This window comes from Dromaius novaehollandiae, chromosome 7 (assembly GCF_036370855.1).
Source record: "Dromaius novaehollandiae isolate bDroNov1 chromosome 7, bDroNov1.hap1, whole genome shotgun sequence".
NCBI classification, from domain to species: Eukaryota; Metazoa; Chordata; class Aves; order Casuariiformes; family Dromaiidae; genus Dromaius; species Dromaius novaehollandiae.
In genome coordinates this window covers 3,732,299-3,740,834 of record NC_088104.1, presented here as the reverse complement: position 1 = coordinate 3,740,834, position 8,536 = coordinate 3,732,299, and the positions used below count along the sequence as shown (strand labels likewise).

Genomic DNA, 8,536 nt, shown 5'->3' with positions numbered 1-8,536 from the left:
AATATGCTGAAATATTTTGAAGTTGTAAAAAGGAACCAAAAGGCGAAAGACTACAGGCGGCATGGCTTTCAAGTATGTACCGAGCACGGGACAGACATTTTGAAAAATGGAAAAATTAACAAGATAAGCTATTAGAATAGCTGTATTTTGAAGTAACCTCTATTTGTGCTAGGCTAAACAGGAGTGAGGTACAGGTTTTAACTGTTTTAAATGCAGTAAGAAGCATCAAAGGATTGCTTTCCTTTTTTCTCCTTTGAAAGAACGATGTCAATAAGTACGAGAGAGAGGCAGCACCCTTTCCCGGACAAAATCTGCTTTATCAAGATAATCATTTCCCATTAGCGAAGGGCAGTTCCAGAGACATGAAAACCTCCTTGGACATAAAGGATGAGAACACGGCCCCACTCAATTCATGTGTAGCCTAACAGCTACTAAATAGCCCATTCAGTTTAAGAAAAAATAGAGGCAAGTGGCAGTTACAGCATTTAAGCTATTTTCCCCTCAGCAGCTAGAGCTTGGCTATGAAGCACTCGCAGCAGCACCGTGAATCTGCTGCAGCACGTGCCTTATGCCAGGATATCACATCCCCAATAGGAAACTCGGGAACGAAAGCTGTAGGAGAAGCACCGACCAAACCTGTGCTCAGGCACAGGCTTAGAAGAAGGGAGCAGCCTTGGACCTTGGGCTAGCTCCCATCTTTGTTAGCCCGGCAGAAAATGGGCATTTGCCCATTTTCTGCGTGGCAGCATGCAGGGCATGCTTCTCTGACCCTCCGAGCCCATGCACCGGGGGCCAGAGAGCAGCCCTGGAGCTGGGCTACCGCCAGCACGGACCGAGGTGAGGAGGGGAGCAGGGCATGGGGCTGTGCAGCAATAACGTGTCCTGCTCCAGGGCGGAGGGGCACGTGGACACCAAAGGAAAACAGGCCGCAGCCCCTCTTTCCCCAGGACCATCCCTGTTGCAGCTCTGTAGCAGTGGGGAAGAGAACAAGACTGAACTTAGCAGTGCACAGTATTGCTGTACCTTCTGGGAGCTGGGCGCGCGGAGGGATGAGTCACCGGGCCGAAAGGAACCTGGCGGCTGCCAACAGGGAGGCAAGAGCTTCATTTCGCAGGTAAACTGTGGTTCGTTCTGAAGGAAGAAAATACTCTGTATGTAAAAAAGATATGAGACTACAAATGAATTTTGCAACCGAAAATCTTTTAATGCAGAAAAATTCCTCCCCAACTGGTGATATTACAGGAAATGGAGTATTTTACAACTAGGTAGCAGGGAACGGCTGAACAAATGGCAAAGCATCAGTTATAAACAGGTAATAATGGGGAGGCTTGACAGATAACCTACTCTGGAGAAAACATGTTAAATTAGAAATGCTGAGCTAGGGGGAAGTAAACAAAAGTTACTAAATTGTGCTACTCTAACACTTCCCATTCTGAGAGAACACATGAATCATAGATAAGGCTGAATATTTGTCACAGCTGTGATTTCAGCATCAAAAAGAAATAATTTTAGCCCAGATTTTAGGGGAGTTTCCAGAAAATTTGTCAGTTCAGCCAAACGGATACTAGACTTCTCTGTGATCTTGTGCAAGCTTAGCTGAATGCGGGACCGAACCCGCAGAGCAGCAAGCACTCCCTTTTGAAACCCCGCGATGACTAACACAGCTTAGCGTCTTGGTGCCTTGTTGGATGAGGCCAAGGCACTCAGCACACTGGGCTATCAAACTGTATTTTGATGGGTTTTAAGTGCTATTTAACTGATGTGTGCATTGAATATTTTTAATTTGCAAAATGAAGAAATGCCAGTAATATAAACATACAACTGAAAACACCGAACTACCTTTTTTTCCCTTTTTTGTGAAAAAAACATACTGTCATGTTTTCTGCTGGGACAAAATAGTGTTTTTATTCTTGGCAATGACAAAATTCAAGTTCCACCCGCAATCCTGACTCACTGAGAATATATGGTAGGGGAAGTAGCCTAGCTTTATAAGGCTGCACTAAAAGCTACAGCTGGCACAAAAAAAAGTATAATTTATCCTCCAAAAATATGATTCTGGAGTAAACAAAGTATTTGCAAGTTCAGACTGGATTTTACAGCAGAGCAGGAGAGACCTGAAACTTGGAAAATAACTTAAAAATTAAAAAACCATGTATTTTATATGAAACAAAATGGTTCATTCAATCCCAAGTTAATTGTTTCTACATTTTCAGTTTAGGAAACTGAAAATATGCTGACAAATCTGATGAAAAAGTGAATCTCCATATATTGGTGTTCTCACACACCCTGCCAAAACCTATAGCAGAACATTCAGGCATGCGGAAGGATACTCGGACCGACTTTAACCCCCACGAGAGCAGTCAGACTTTCAAATCTTATTTGGGCAATTAGCCGGTGATGAAACCTGTGTTTCACCGACTCATGCTATCACTCGTGCTTCCCCGCTCCCGGCTTTGCAGCTTGCCTCACTCCGGGGTCAATCCGTTCCAAAAATCGGGCAGCAGAGAACTAACGACACGAAAAAGCAAAAAGCTCTTCTGCCAGTTTAGCTCCCTGAAGCAGCTCACCCCAGGGCAAACGAGCCAAGGAGCCTGCACCAGGACCGCTGGCTGGGCGAACGGGAGAAGAAAGGCGGCGATCCTTTTTTTCCTACATCAGCTAATTTCTCGATTGCCTGAGCGGCAAGGTGAGAGCTGCGGGGAGCTCCAGCGCCGTCTGCTTCCTACCTTCTGGGCTGAGCTCACTCTTTTCAGGTACAAACCATCTATTTTTAAGCCCACTGACAGAATGGAAAAGAATGACTGATAGTTTTTTTTTTTCCTTAAGAAAATGAAAAGCATATTGAAGTAATTGAAAGGATGTTTATCCAATTATTATTTCTGAAAAATAAAGGTAATTGATATTATTCCCACATGCATTGCTTTAACAGGTCATCGCTCCTCCTTCTCTGTCACCTTCCATTACTACTCTAGCACTCCTCCAAGGCCTGCACGCTCGGAGAAGAAAGCCACGCTTTAGTGCTCGAGGCCTGGGCTCCCTCGGACCCCGGCTCGGGTTCGGCCTGGGCTCGCACGGCTCGGAGGCTGCCTCAGCCGCACCGCAGTCGCCCCTGGGAACGCGGAGAGGCAACCTAGCTCTCGTCCTCGGGGCAAACTGCTGGGGAACATCTGACATCCCGCAGGACCGTCTTCAAGCATTTGCTTGAGGATCCATCAGTCAGCTGCTTCACAGCTTGTGCTTAGCAAACACCGTTTTTTCCTGGGGATATCCTGCCTGACAGGTCAAAAGGGATTTTTCCCTCCTTTGGTGTACGAAGCCACACAACCCACGGCAAGCCCTACTTAACGGCGAGGGCTAGCTGCCTCGAGCCCTCCCCTTCGCCCCAGCGGCACGTCCTCACCCCCCACTCACGGCAGCGCTGACCCGGGGTCTGAGCAGAGACTTCTGCTCCTCAACGCAGGGCCCAAAGGGCAGAGCGAGAAAACTGGCACCCAGCGAGACCTCCGCGCTGAGCCGAGTGCCTGGGCACAGCCCCGGGCACCGACGGCGGGGGCATCGCGACGGCGGGGCTGAGCGCCGTGGGAGGACAGCACCGTCCCCTTCCCAGCCTCAGACCGCAGCTCCCACTGCAGCCGGCCCCAGACAAGAACATGCACAGGAAACCTTCTGCCCAAAATAGGCCCTGTTCTTCTACACCTCCTACTGAACAGTGGGTACGATTTATGAATATAGACTTCTGAAACTGATTCAGAAGAGATCTGAGGAATGTATCAAAAAGTCCATATGGTTTTGCCAAATCAAGTATGCAGAACTGGGTAAATTTAGCCATGTGCTTCAGATCTAAAATTTCTCCTGTTTGACCCAAGTGGAAGGAACATAGTCATGAGGCACGGATACAGACATCAATCTGACTAATTCCTCATCTCGGTAGGGTCAAAAATCGATGAGTAACACATTACTTAATGTGTGGAAACAAAAGGACACCTCAGTTATCCAAGAAGTGCGGTGGAATACGAAAGCACTACCCAGACAGGTCTAAATAATGCTATTTTCTGTAACATATTTAGGTAGTGAAATTACAAGTGACAAGTGGTTGGCACTTTGACAGCTGGGCCTACGTTTCCAAGTTTTTCTCCTGTAACTCAGAAGACTGAAAGCTTTGTTTTAGATGAAGGCTGAAATTCTGTCACAATAAGACTGGAGATGGAGGCCCTAAGAAATATTAAATGTTGTGCATTACAAAAATCATAACTGTACATAAGAGCGAGGTGGCAGGCGCACCAGGAAAGGCTTCGCAAACCGCCGCACACTGCGCACACCCGCACATTGGGGTAGCTCAGCACGGTACCATGCAGCGCTGGAGAAGTGGGGAGCCTTTCCTGCAGCTCCCTCAGCCCCTGCCGCCTCTGGAAGCTGTGCTCGAGGTGGGATTTGAGTGCCCCAAAGTTCATGTGCCTTGAGCTACTTGCATGCATATGCTTACAGGAGTAAATCTCAAACATAAGCTAGTTCTTCCCTCCCTCCTCTTCTCCCCTTTGCAATTAAAGGCTCTAGCAACAGTTCCTTCTATTCTCCTAAGAAACAGGGGAAATCAAGTGACGAGCAAAGAAAACTCTAGCCTCGGTAAGAGCCTGAAGATTTTGACGTTTTGCTCTGATTTAAAATAAGCACAGACTACGATCAAGTACACGACAACTAATTCATTGGTAGTTTCTCTTGCCTATATGCCCAGGCAGAGTTATGACAAGCAATGTAACCCGCAGAGAAACTTTCCAATATACAAAACCTACTAGGGACAGCTATTTCCTAGCACAGGTAGCGTATCAAAGGAGCGAAGAGTAATCGGGCTGTGCACACAACAAACTACCCAAAATTCACATAGCCATACAGGGTGCAACTGGAAAAGGAAAGGAAATTTTAGCACCAAAACTAGTCTAAGATAAGCATGCAAAAGATACAATGCAATGCTTTTGTAGTGGGAAATACGTAACAATATATGTAAAAGAAACACAGGCAAGTGTTTTGGTGATACTCAGATTTCCCTAGAAATTTTTTGAAGATTTACATCTCATTTTTTAGTCATGTTAATCCAGCCTTTTTCCTATACCCCAAAATGCATGATCCATGCAGCTGAAATGTTCGGGACCTTAACCTGTGAATAGTGAAATCCCAAGGGAACCTGCAGGTTAATACTGGCAGTGAATGAGAAGGTAGTTTTGCCTTCCAAATTTGTGTTTTACAAGACCGCTACATATTAAAAAACATAATAATGCTTTTCAAACATACGAGCCTATGGTTATAAGCCTCTCACCAACCTTCTTTCCCTCTTGAACCTTTAATTAAGTCTCCACACTCCTCTGAAGTAGCAGAAGTCTAATGGGTCCAGATTATTTTCTTATAAATAACAAACTGTTCAAAAGGCATAGACTCCCTGCGAACTGGTTATTTCATTGGTCTTTGAACAAAGGCTTTTAAAATAATCCCTTTAATTTTTATTTATTTTTGCAAATATCAGATTCTAATGCTCTCGAACGAATGCGCTCTAGCATGAGTAACAAAAAATTGCAGTTTCTTTTTTTTTTTGCTGTTTTTACAATGAATACATGTATAATACCATGCAGGATTTCCCTCATGAAAAGTGTTCACAGACACAAAGGAAGTGTGAAAATGGTTCTCCACACCAGATCCTGAAGTACTTTTACAAAGTACTATTCTTTAACAGATGGGGAGCCTGAGACTCAGGCAGATAGAGCGACTTCCCTAAAGTCACCCAACAAGGCATTGGAACTGAGCTTTCTGTTGTGCTAGTGTTTTGCTCTCGAGACTCTTAAGGCCTATACGGAATAAATCCACTCTGTGTTAGGACTTCAAGAACAATTTTATTGCATAGTTGCTTCTGGTAGGAATGATAAACTCCTTAAAAATGCACCCTGGGAAGCTGAGGAGGGAAGGGGAGAGGACACTAGGTACTAACTGCGGAGCGCAAAGCGTGCACTGACTAGAAAAGCCTGGATGCACCTGTCCAGGATAGTGGTGGGCTCCAGCACTTCCCCTACCAACATGGTGTAAAAAACAGTATTAACAAAAGAAGAGGACTACAGCTCTTTGCTTCACTAGCCTCATCCTATGGTGCCAATCTATAAATCTGCCACTTCATGTTATTAATTGCATTCCTTGCATAATGAAACATCACCTCTTTTATTGGAGATGCTTAGGTTCTCTGCATATTGGTCTGGAAAACCTGCATGAGATCTTTGGACAGAGCAAGAAAAAAAAACTATTTAAGCTAAAACCTATATTACACTACCTTCATATCAGCAGACATTCATACTCAGCTATTATGTCAGGTCTAATCCTGCAAAGAGGCCCATACAGAAGAGTTCAGAGTGTCTGGCAGTTACAAAAAGCAATAACAATTATTTATATTATTTAACATCATGCTCTAGTGCTTGCAATAAAACACTTGGACTGTGTATCTAGACACAGAGATATGCACATTGCTATCACATCCCATGTAAAGTATTAAGAATGCCTTCACCAGTATGAATTGTCCTATATCGTGTTGCTAAAAAAATAACTGAAAGATCATACTGTAGAAGAAACACATTTGGATGAGCATCTTTTACACCTTCACAAGCAAATCTTCTCTTCCACTTCAGGGGAAGACTGTGATTTTGAGCAGCTAAGATTAATATATTAAAATTGTATTTTATTTACTGTTAATAAAGTGATGCTTCACTTTTCACTTTTTTCTTGCAGTTTTCTAAAAATATGCGCTTATTCTGCCTGTGCTGCCACGCTTACTTAAGATTCCCATGAAACATTAATACAGCAACACATGCAGAGACCCCTGTGAATGCAAAACATACATTTTCCCCACAGAATTGTTTGAAGTATAAATTCTGTGCTTGGTTTGTCGAACATTTGTTTTCTTTACATTTTGATATTTGGAAAGAAAATAGATGGTCCATAGTTAGTAAAGCATACATCGCAGACCAAAATAACCAACAGTCCCTTTAATCTGTTGTTCAGAAGTCTGCAATAACTGTATCTCTATAAATAAATTTCTACTTGCTTTTTTATATTTGGACTAGTGGCAAGAAATTCTCTTGAATCTAAGTTAATAACAAACACTTTAGCACTATATCTTTGAGGTGTGAACCAACAATGAGAGCAATTGTTATTACTTGCCTGTTTAAACAAAAGTACAAAAAGTCTAAGACACTCAGTTCTGCAATATCAAATTAAACTCTGCTACTTGACAGATATTTAATAAACTAAAACAAGTCATACATGGAAAACATTAAGACTACAGTGCTGTAAACATTAGTTGGCATGCCTAATATTTCTTGGTGGTCTGATTTCACAGTTTTATATTTCAAAGGCTATGAATGAAGATAGCTTTACAGTTGCTCATGGCTTCTTCCTTGAAAGACCTCTTTAAAAGCTCTGAAACAAGTAGACTCTCATGTTCTATCCACCTCATCTTACCAGAGACTACTGATGCACATTTACAGCAGTATTTCAGATGAGAATAACACAACATTTTCCAGTCTGAACATACACATCACTCATAGCTGCATGATTCTTCTCATGTATCTTGGTGGGTTTTGTTCAGCTGGAAGTGTACCTAACATATACTCTAAATTACATGTCGGCTTGCAGCAATTGTTAATTTGCAGCAGCGTAATAGCCTGTGAACGTGAAAGCTTTGAAATAACTGTCTGCTTTTTTGTGATGCAAACCAGTTTCTACTACTCAGACCTATTCAAAGTCCTACTGACAGACCATAGCGCAATACTTAAAAACTGCTATTTCAGCAATTGAAACCCTTTCTGTATTGTAATTAAATATTGTGGAATGATCATAGAAAAGAAAAGACCTTCAGCTTTGTGAGTTCAACAGAATAATCATATACTGAAGACATATTTGAATACTTCAACTGAAGAATAAATATTGAATTAACAGATCTGGAAAAGGACTTACCAGTACTTTATTTTTTGGAGGATGGAAAAGGCTTGACATTGTTCATGTTTAATGTCAAGTTCTACATCTGATTCAGACAAACTGGAACCAAATACTTAAAGCTTCCCAAAGTAGATTTTTTTTTTCAGCCTCAAAACTTTTACTTCTTGGTTCCAAAACAAGTTAATATTCTTTGAAGGCCACACAGGGTATGCAGAGATACATGACAGTGTAGCAGAGAGGTTTATGAGCCTAGGCTGGTCATGTTACTCATACGCAGCGAAGCTGTAAGTCAACTTGCAGGTCCCCTCTAACTACCACCCTTACAGAACTTCCTATCACAGCACAGCACTACATGTGCTGAACAACCCCAATGAGCACTACAGGAATGTAACAGAAAATTTTCAGCAATTTTACTGGAACTGCTGTTCTGTATGTACTCAGTCTGAGAAGTGCAGAACACCCAGACTCGGGAGGGAAGTCAACAGCAGCCGTATGCCCTCAGCACCGCTGAAAATAGCAGCTACAGAGCCTGGAGGTCTTAGGAGTTCAATTTGAGAGAGGAAAATTA

The 8,536-nt window shown here is 42.9% G+C and overlaps 1 long non-coding RNA gene across 1 annotated transcript in view; it reads right to left on the bottom strand.

Moving 5' to 3' along the window:
* Positions 1-1,029: 1,029 nt before the first annotated feature.
* Positions 1,030-8,536, bottom strand: part of LOC135328956 (uncharacterized) — a 114,651-nt gene continuing 107,144 nt past the window's right edge. The window contains exon 4 of the long non-coding RNA XR_010390085.1: positions 1,030-1,131. This is a non-coding gene — a long non-coding RNA (uncharacterized LOC135328956). The remainder of the gene's footprint in view (positions 1,132-8,536) is intronic.